The 10,393-nt window shown below is 46.2% G+C and overlaps 1 long non-coding RNA gene across 2 annotated transcripts; it reads right to left on the reverse strand.

Moving 5' to 3' along the window:
• Window positions 1-2,016: 2,016 nt before the first annotated feature.
• LOC123084932 (uncharacterized) lies at window positions 2,017-9,679 on the reverse strand. Of its 2 annotated transcripts, none has more exons than XR_006439465.1 (3): window positions 9,158-9,679; window positions 8,216-8,282; window positions 2,017-2,794 (listed from the first exon to the last, which is right to left on the reverse strand). It is a non-coding gene; the product is annotated as an uncharacterized lncRNA (long non-coding RNA). The 2 variants fall into 2 exon arrangements; XR_006439464.1 differs by having other exon boundaries at window positions 2,018-2,794; window positions 9,177-9,679.
• Window positions 9,680-10,393: the final 714 nt, after the last annotated feature.

Consider the following 10,393-nt stretch of genomic DNA (forward strand, 5'->3'; position numbering starts at 1 on the left):
CAGCAGCGTCCGAGTCCCACTCCTCCTCCTGGCTCTCACCCCCGCTCGCTTCTCCCTCATCAGTCGGAGCCTGTGCTCCGTTGGGCATCGAGTACAGCTCAGTGAGGGCCTGATAGACATCAAGACGAAGATCAGTCGACCGATCGGCAGAGAAAACAGAAATAAATGTGACGAGAATACAATGGGAAGTGGAGCAGACATACCTTGTTTGAATCACTGTGGCAGTCGAGTGGAGGAATCCTTCTGGCTCCGCGAGGGTTATCCTTGTTCCCAGTAACAGCGGCCATCCACCTTTCCAGAGTGGCATCGTCGACTGTTTCTGGATTGACCCGAGTCACATCCTCGGTCCCGCAGTACAACCACATGCAATGGCTCTGGAACTGAAGAGGCTGGATACGACGCCTAAGGAAAACCTCCAGGAGATCCATACCCGTCACTCCCTCCCGAACCAACTGAACTACACGCTCCATCAGCATCTTCACGTCAGCTTTCTCCTCTGGAATCACCTTCAGAGAGGAGGGCTTGTTCACTCGGCCCATGGTGAACTGAGGGAGTCCACTCGACTGCCCCGGCGTCGACTGATCCTGGCAGTAGAACCAGGTCGACTGCCAGCCTCTGACTGACTCGGGAAATGTCATGGCTGGGAAGGTGCTCTTGTTCCTCACCTGGATCCCCAGACCCCCCACACATTTGGACAACTCGGGTTTTTTCGTCGCCTGGGCTCGCCTTCTTCACGGTCTGAGAGCGACACGTGAATATGTGCTTGAACAAACCCCAATGCGGTCGACAACCCAGGAAACTCTCACACATGGACACAAACGCGGCAAGATAGGCGATAGAATTCGGGGTGAAGTGGAGGAGTTGCGCTCCAAAGAAGTTCAAGAAACCACGGAAGAAAATGCTCGGCGGCAAAGAAAATCCGCGGTCGACATGGGTAGCCAGAAGCACGCACTCACCCTCTTCCGGCTGGGGCTGCCACTCTTTCCCCGGAAGCCTCGCAGCTCCATGAGGGATCAGGCCCTCGTTGGCCATGTCGAGGAGATCCTTCTCCGTGATGGTCGACTGGATCCAATCTCCCTGGACCCAGCCTTTCGGCAGGCGAGATCTAGACGAAGACCCGCCACGACTGGTGGATCTCCCCTTCGCCTTCTCCGTCGCCGACGCCTTCTTCGCGCGTTCCAACGTCGCCGTCTTCTCCTTGACCATGGCTGCCGGCGGGACGCGCGAGGGGAAGTTGTGCGGAGGCGAGAGCGAGCGCGTTGGGCAGAGACGAAGGGAGCAGAGAGAGAATGCTGAGGCACTGTTCAAAAAACCCTCGCCGGGCGCATTTATAAGATCCCTTCCGAGTGGATGACAGATGGGCCCGGTCGATCTAATCATATCCTGAACAGTTACGCGGACGCGATACGTGGCGAAAAAAGCGGCGCGGGGATCGAGGCGTCTATGCCCTGTCCCGTCCGAACACCGCGGTCCGCCCCGCTTCGCGCGCTTCCCCAAATTTCGCATCCCGCGGAATCCGCGAACGGCAGATCGGTCTGTCAAACGCGGGATTTCCTGCGATCCGTCGCTCGGAAATCGGCGAAGTCCAAAAGATCACTCGACGAAGGAAAAGAATGGATCGAGTCGACTGAAGAAAAGTTGCTCACTTTCAACAAAGAGATTTTTTAGTTCAAAACAACGCACGACCAGTATGCAAAGGCTAATCGGAAACAACATCAACTCCTTCATCACTCAAGCCTCAATCCATTCGGGGGCTAATGATGGAGTCATGTACCTAGGATAGGGTCACAGACCTGATCTAAGTATCCTGCCCAAGGACACCCTTAGAAGAAATCACCTTCCAGTCGACCTACGAGGGACTCACTCGACTGACTTGAAGGACTCGACCACGAAGACTCACTCGACCACCAGAAGGTCAAGAGGCACTCTGCACTGCAACGGTCTGTAATTAAGTAGACTTTATGATAGTAAAGACACTTTATGTGGGGCGTTACCAGTAAAGCCCCGGACTTAATGTACCTTAAACCCTTCATTACGTGGGCTGGCTGGGGTCCTGGCGCACTTTATATAAGCCACCCCCCTCCACAGGCAGAAGGGTTCGGCACCTTGTAATCCATATACACATAATCCACTCGACCGCCTCCGGGCTCCGAGACGTAGGGCTTTTACTTCCTCCGAGAAGGGCCTGAACTCGTACATCTCTTGTGTTTACAACCTCTCCATAGCTAGGACCTTGCCTCTCCATACCTACCCCCCACTCTACTGTCAGACTTAGATCCACGACACCAATCCCATGAACAGTCAAAGACATCTATTTCCACCGTTAACAGTGTTGACAATGTGTCACGCACACCAGCTACAGGACAATCGGGTGTCAGCCAGCTACAAACAATATCATTTGCAGGTTGTGTGCTACCATCAAATAGTCATTTCCTTTTATTATCTCGCATATTATTAAGAGATACTCCCTCCGTCCCAACATAAGTGTCTCAACTTAAATACAACTTTGCACTAAAGTTAGTATAAAGTTGAGACACTTATTTTAGGACCGATGGAGTATATTAATATATGCACTGATGTGGTGACACCAAATTTCTTGCAGGCTTATCAAACATGCCAACTTCATCCCAATCACATGAAGGGATCCCTCCTCACGAGGACAATATTTTAGGAAACATTGATGAATCCAATTGGTTGCATAGGAATGATGCATATCAGATGGTAGAAATTGCAGGGAGACTGAGAGCTGTTGTTGTACCTCTTGGTCATGAAACGCAAACAATTTCCAATGTCACTGCAGATATTGCACCAGGTATATCATTAGGCATTTGTACAGTGTAAGGAACAATATTACTATAATCACGCATCAATATTACTTATAGTGCAAGCCTGTTTACCGTAATCTGGGTTCTCTTTCATTTTTAATGTATAGAGCCTCTTAATGCCTCCAATCAACCTCAAAAGTCCATGGCTAATGATAGGCGAGGAGTAGAACCAACAACAGAGACTGCTCAAAACACTCAAAATCTGCAAGGTAGTTTTGCCGACCCTACGTCTACTAGAACACCTATATTGTTATGTTGTACTGATCTTATGATTTTCCATAGTGGGCAACGACCAGACAGCTGATCCATATGGAATATTTGAGCCTCCTGTTCAACAAACCAATTTTCAAGGTACATTATATATATTGTCGTTCCCATTTGAATGTCTTCATCCATAAATTTGAGGAATTTATATTTGACCAACATATTGCGTACTAGATTACATGGAGCCACTGCAGAATGGAGAAGCCGCATACCATGATCCTGATGAAGAAGCTATAATATTTATAGATCAGGGTATGTCCATTATGTATTTTCCAACTTAGCACCCTCAAGTGCACACTTTAGTTGTATTGAGTGATAATTTAATACCTACTGTCCTTCTGTGCTAGATGTTGCTTTCGAGTCGTACCAGCTTGGACGCCAGAATGCACAAGCGGGACCTCTAGCAGTGATTGATGAATTCATATACCGAAACCTACCTACAAAGCACCATGTCCTAAAAAAGGTTGCAGACTGCCTTCACTGTGGGGCTTTGCGGTTTCCATTCGAGGGGCCAGCATTTTGTTGCAGAAAAGGAAAAGTCAGTATATTTACTCCAGAGGTTCCAGAAGAGTTGAAACGGTTGTTTACATGTCAAGCTGATGAGGATGCTAAATATTTCAGAGAGCATATACGATATTTCAACTCGCACTTCTCATTCACAAGTTTAGGAGTCACCCTTGATCGCCGAGTCAGCAATGCGGCAGGAACTGGAGTATATACTTATCGTGCGTGTGGCGGGTTGTACCACGCTCTTGATGATCTGGTGCCGGCTGATAATGGCCCTCGACATTTCCAACTCTATATTTATGATACAGATGAAAACTTGGTTCACAGGGCTAAGAGATCTCCAGACCTTAAGATAGATCTCATACGAAAGATTCTGCGAATACTAGAGCCTAACCCTTATGCGCAAGTTTTCAAGAGCCTTGGGTCTGTTCCAAATCTAGATGAGTATAGGATCTCACTAAACACGGATATCAAGCTGGATCAACGAAGGTACAATGCCCCAACGGCTTCTCAGGTGGCAGCGATATGGGTTGAAAGGAGTGACCCACAAAATTTCTTTGACAGGAGTGTTGTCGTGCATGGAAAAAAAGGAGAACGGCCCCTCTACATTAGAGCATACTATGGGTGCTATGACCCGTTGTCTTATCCCCTATTCTTCCCACGTGGGGAGATTGGTTGGAATCGTTGGATGCCATATGTTGGTCGCCCCGATGACAGGACCCATCATTCATCGGATAATACTACACCACAAGGAAACCAAGACATTGATATACATACAGGTATGTGTTCATTAACAAGGGTTAGGCTTGCTATTATTAATGTAAACTTATGTTTTCATCTATCTATCAGAGGAAAACTTGATTAGAGAAAGCGAACAAGTTGGGAATTTTGTAGCACATGAAGACCATGCCACTGATTTACCTACAGGTATCGGTCATCATTTCTTATTCTTCAATTCTTATTGTGTCAATCATTATGAGTCCAGCCAGCACACTGATATTTATGTTGACAACGATGATAACCCACATGAGGATTTTGGTGACAATGAGGTGAATGCAACACAATCCAGGAAATTTGTTAGTGCAAGGGAGTACTACTGCTTCAAGCTGCAGGTCAGGAAGAAACTTTTAAACATCATCTTGTTCAGGGGGCGCCTTTTCCAACAGTGGGCTGTTGACATGTATATCAAGATTGAGTCTATGAGGCTTGACTGGTACTCGAAGCCAGAAAATCAGAAGGTTATACGCGCCGACCTCTACCAGGTAACGTGCTTGTGTTTATTCTAACACATTATAATGCAACGACAATATACATGTTCCATGTTTTTCTGTAACATTGGTTACTACTACAGGGTCTTGTTGATACCGTTGTTGCTGGCGAGTCACGCGGTGATCGGATTGGCAAAAGAATCGTGCTTCCACGTACATTTCCTGGTGGTGATCGCGACATGCAGCGGAGATTCCTGGATGCAATGGCAATTGTCCAGCGGTGGGGCAAACCAGATTATTTTATTACGATGACTTGCAATCCTATTGGGTGGAGATAACAAAGGAACTGTTGCCTGGACAACTGCCACAGGACCGTCCAGACCTGGTGGCAAGAGTATACAGAGCTAAACAACGACATATGATGGACTTACTGACTAAGGGTAAGCATTTCGGAGAAGTAGCAGCTTATGTACATGTCACGGAGTTTCAGAAACGAGGCCTCCCTCATGAGCATATACTTCTAATCATGAAAGCAAAAAGCAAGTTAGCGACCCCAGATGACTATGATCGGGTGATATCTGCAGAGATACCTGACAAAGAGAAACACCCCGTTCTACATGATCTGGTCATCAAACACATGCTACACGGACCTTGTGGTGAGCTCAAAAAAAGTTGTCCTTGCATGATTGAGGGACAGTGTCGATTTCATTACCCGCGAGATTTTTGCGATGCCACACAGCAAGGGAAAGACTCATATCCCATATATAGAAGGAGGGACGACGGGCAGAGGGTTCGGATCAGAGGAGCTGATTTGGACAATAGATGGGTAGTCCCTTACAATCCTTATCTACTTATGACATACAACTGCCACATTAATGTCGAAGCATGCTCGAGCATTAAGGCAGTCAAGTACTTGTTCAAGTACATCTACAAAGGGCATGATCGAACATCATTTGCATTCGAGCAGGATATCATCAATGAAGGTGGAATCATCAATGAAATCCGACAGTATAGGGATGCACGCTATGTATCTCCTCCAGAAGCTATTTATAGGATTTTCGGTTTTAAAATGTTTGGTGTCAGTCCATCTGTGCTACAGCTCCAGCTTCATTTGCCAAACATGCATACGGTTGCATTTAAAGCGTGTGAAAATCTGGAAGATGTTGTCGCTCGGCCATCTTCTTCCAAGTCCATGCTTACCGAGTACTTTCGGATGAACCAGAAGTTTCTAGAAGCGCGGAAATGGCTGTACAGAGAGTTTCCAGAACATTATAGATGGATAGCTGGAAATAAGAGTTGGCAGAATAGAAAAAGTATGAGATCACAGATTGGAAGACTTGTGTATGCACACCCTGCTGAAGGAGAGAGGTACTACTTGCGTGTGCTCCTAAGTCATGTCCGAGGTGCCACTTCATTTGATGATTTAAAAACAGTAAATGGCAAGCCATGCAATTCCTTCAGGGAGGCATGCGAGCACTTAGGCCTCATTGAGCACGATAGGACTCTTGATGATTGCATGACGGAGGCAGCCACATTTCAGATGCCTTATGCCCTGAGATGGTTGTTTGCGACTATACTGGTATTCTGTGAGGCAACAGAAATCCGACAGATGTGGGACAAACATCTAGCATCAATGTCTCAGGATTACCGTCGTAATCAATCCGATGAGGCAACACTTGAGCAGATAGTCCTTAGAGATATTAGGGATATGTTACAATCCATGGGAAAGGATATTAGAAACTATGGACTTCCGGATCTGGTTGAGACCAATGATTCTTATGACTCTGAGTACAAAGAAGTAACAGAGGAGAGGCAAGTCACAGTGGACAAAGAACATCTAGATCTATTTAACAGTTTGAACAATGAGCAGTTGGCTAGTTTTAATGACATAATGGATCATGTGATGAACCAAAAAAGCCAGATATTCTTTGTTGATGGTCCACGAGGCACTGGGAAGACATACTTGTACAAGGCCTTGCTTGCAAAGGTGCGTTCCGTGGGCCAAATAGCAATCGCAACTGCTACATCAGGTATAGCGGCGTCGATAATGCCAGGAGGACGGACTGCGCACTCCAGGTTCAAAATTCCAATTAAGCTCACTGACAACAGCATGTGTAGTTTTACAAAGCAGAGTGGTACAGCAGAGTTGCTTAAACAGGCGTCCTTGATAATTTGGGGCGAAGTCGCTATGACAAAACGTCAAGCAGTTGAGACGCTTGATAGATCACTCCAGGATATAATGGAGTGTCCTTTGCCATTTGGGGGAAAGGTTATCGTCTTTGGTGGGGATTTTCGGCAAGTCCTTCCTGTTGTCACACGTGGGACAAGAGCACAGATCACGGATGCTACACTCCTGAGATCCTATTTGTGGGAGAAGACCCGCAAGATACACCTCACGCGCAATATGCGGGCACAAGCTGATCCTTGGTTCTCTGAATACCTCCTAAGGATCGGTAATGGAACAGAAGAGACAATAGGCGACGACTATGTGCGTCTCCCTGACGACATTGTGATTGGCTATACCGATGATGAAAAAGCTATTAACAAGCTCATTGAAGATGTATTTCCATCGCTGCATGCTAATGCTAGATCAAGAGAGTACATGAGCGCACGTGCAATTCTATCGACCAAGAACGATCATGTGGATGACCTCAATGACAAGATGATCTCTAGGTTTCCAGGCGAAGAAAAGTTATACCATAGCTTTGACTCAATCGAGGATGACTTGCAGAATAATTACATAATTGATTTTTTGAACTCGATCACACCAAATGGTTTGCCACCGCATGTTTTGAGATTAAAGGTCAACTGTCCAGTCATTCTGCTCCGGAACCTCGACCCTCATAATGGTCTATGCAACGGAACACGGCTTATGATTAGAGCCTTCCAGGATAATGCAATTGATGCGGAGATTGTTGGTGGTCAGCATGCTGGAAAGAGGGTGTTCATATCTAGGATCCCTATGTCGCCCTCAGAGGACAGCTCACTTCCCTTCAAACTTAAGAGAAAGCAGTTCCCCATCCGCCTGAGTTTTGCGATGACAATTAACAAGGCACAGGGTCAGACCATCCCAAACGTCGGTATTTACCTTCCCGAGCCTGTATTCTCACATGGTCAGCTATATGTTGCATTGTCGAGTGGAGTGTCAAGAGAGACGACACGGATTTTGGCCAAGCCAAACAAGGAGGTTGACAAATCTGGGAAAAGCACCAAGAACATTGTCTACAGAGATGTTTTAGAGAGATGAGGCAGGTGCGTTATTCCATTATTTTTTGGATGGTGTTGTATTTATGACTACTTTTAGATCTAACATTTCTTTTCCATTTGCAGGTTTTGATCAGACCGAACTATATAAGCATCAAAGAGGAAATGTCTCCGCAATTTATAATAAAAGTATGCATATGCACGTACCAAATGAGAGTAGATGACATCATAGTTAAAGGTCTTCGTCACGAGACTACTCATGCATCATGTTAACCTACAATAGCAAAACATCACAAGTGAGCAGTGTGCTTACATATAAGATGGCAGGAATAAAATCACTTTAATTGCTATGTGCGTGTTTATCTCTTGTTAGCATTCCAAATTTCTTATCTGGAGACATCACTGAAATCATGGAGACCAGCTTCATTCTTAACGTGAAATGTGTGGAGTTGTAAATTAAACCATGGGAATTGTTTATCCATTATAATAAATCTGAGTTTAGCCCCTTAACTACTTTAGCATTTATTTCGCAAAAAAAAACTACTTTAGCATTTTCTAACTTGAAGCAGAATGACATTTCAATCATTTGCTAGCCTCTTGTCTATGTTTAACAGTGAAGTAAGCATCAGATCTTTAATATGGTCTATATTCATAACACAAAGACCTGTTTAGATATAGCAAAAGATATCGTTGCTGCTACTCATAGGAATATTACACTGTCAGTTGATTTTATTAGCTGTATGTGCAGTTTTGATTGCAATACATGAACCTTATTTATCTGGCTCCGACTATTCCTCCCAGATGATAAATAAGGAAAGTACTGATGCAAGGATCAGAATACTGGTGCTTTGGTTCTGAAGTTCTAATTGCCTGGGTCGTTCATAGTGCAAACACAGCAGACATAGTGGACAGATGAACTGTCTTCAGTGTATGTAAGAAAACTAAGAATACACCATGAGATTCATGATTTCTATCCAAAAGGCCCAAATGCAAGCAATCGTCGATCATTTTTCATGTAAATAATAGACACAAGGTATCGTGAAACGAATTGGGCAATTATAAAATGAGTATCACTAAATAATGCACTCAATCGTTGGATAGAAAAAAAAAATATGAACGGAAGTCAAAGAGCAAGCATCTAAAACCAACCCGCGTGGTGAGTGTGTACCGTGTAGTCCCTCTTGGCCTTCCACAAGCCGGCGCGCACATAGCGGTCACCATGCGTGATCTTCCTTACCGCGGAGATGACGAGGCCGACGGCGTCGGTGAGCATGTCAGTGAGCATGGATCCCGCGCTCGCGGCACTTGGTGAGGTCGACGCGGTCGATCCCCACGGAGGACGCAACGTTCTCGAGGGACGGCAACGCATCGATGAGCGCGGCGTCGGCGTTGTATCCGGCGTTGCCGACGACCGCACGGAGGAACTCGGCGCCCCCGTCTGGAGGGGAGTCCCAGAAGCGGAAGACGCGGTCCAGCTCCTGCTCCAGGTAGCCGTTCATGGGGTGCAGCAGCAGCACGCCCAGGGACCCCATCGCCGTAATCGACGGGAGGTCCATGGACGGCAGCGGTGGGGAGACAAATAGAAGATAGAAGAGATAAGGCCAGCAGAACTGAGAGGGAGGGAGAGTGGGCGGAGTGGGCGTGTCCAGATTTTTTCCCGATGGATAGCTTTTTTTTCAGGTGGATCGATAGCGCACTTTGATTAAAGGAATACAGTACATATTCTCAATAAAAAAAAGGAATACAGTACACAAATAAGCCGCTCAACAAAAAGTAATGCAGATACAACGTCCGGCGCTGTCCACTTTCTTATTCTTTTATTATTATTATTATATCAAAATAGCCTTTAAGGTCATTTGGTTCATGTTTTTTTTTCGAAAAAACTTCCAATCTATTCATCTTCAATCATGGCAGTACAATGAATACCAGAAATAAAAATTACATCCAGATTCGTAGACCACCTAGCGACGACTACAAGCACCGAAGCGAGTCGAAGGCGCGCCGCCGTCATCATCCCTCCATCGCCAGAGCCGGGCACAACTTGTTGTAGTAGACAGTCGGGAAGTCGTCGTGCTAAGGCCCCATAGGGCCAGCACCCCAGAACAGCAACCGCCGCCGATGAAAAATAACGTAGATCAGAAGGATCCAAACCGAAGACACACGAACGTAGACGAACAACGACGAGATCCGAGCAAATCCACCAAAGATAGATCTACCGGAGACACACCTCCACACGCCCACCAACGATGCTAGACGCACCGCCGGAACGGGGGCTAAGCGGGGAGACCTTTATTCTACCTTCAGGGAGCCGCCGCCGTCTCGCCTTCCTGAGTAGGACACAAACCCTAACAAGATTGAAAAAAACGACTAAAAACGGAGCCCGAT

This window comes from Triticum aestivum, chromosome 4A (genome assembly GCF_018294505.1).
Source record: "Triticum aestivum cultivar Chinese Spring chromosome 4A, IWGSC CS RefSeq v2.1, whole genome shotgun sequence".
Classification (NCBI taxonomy): domain Eukaryota; kingdom Viridiplantae; phylum Streptophyta; class Magnoliopsida; order Poales; family Poaceae; genus Triticum; species Triticum aestivum.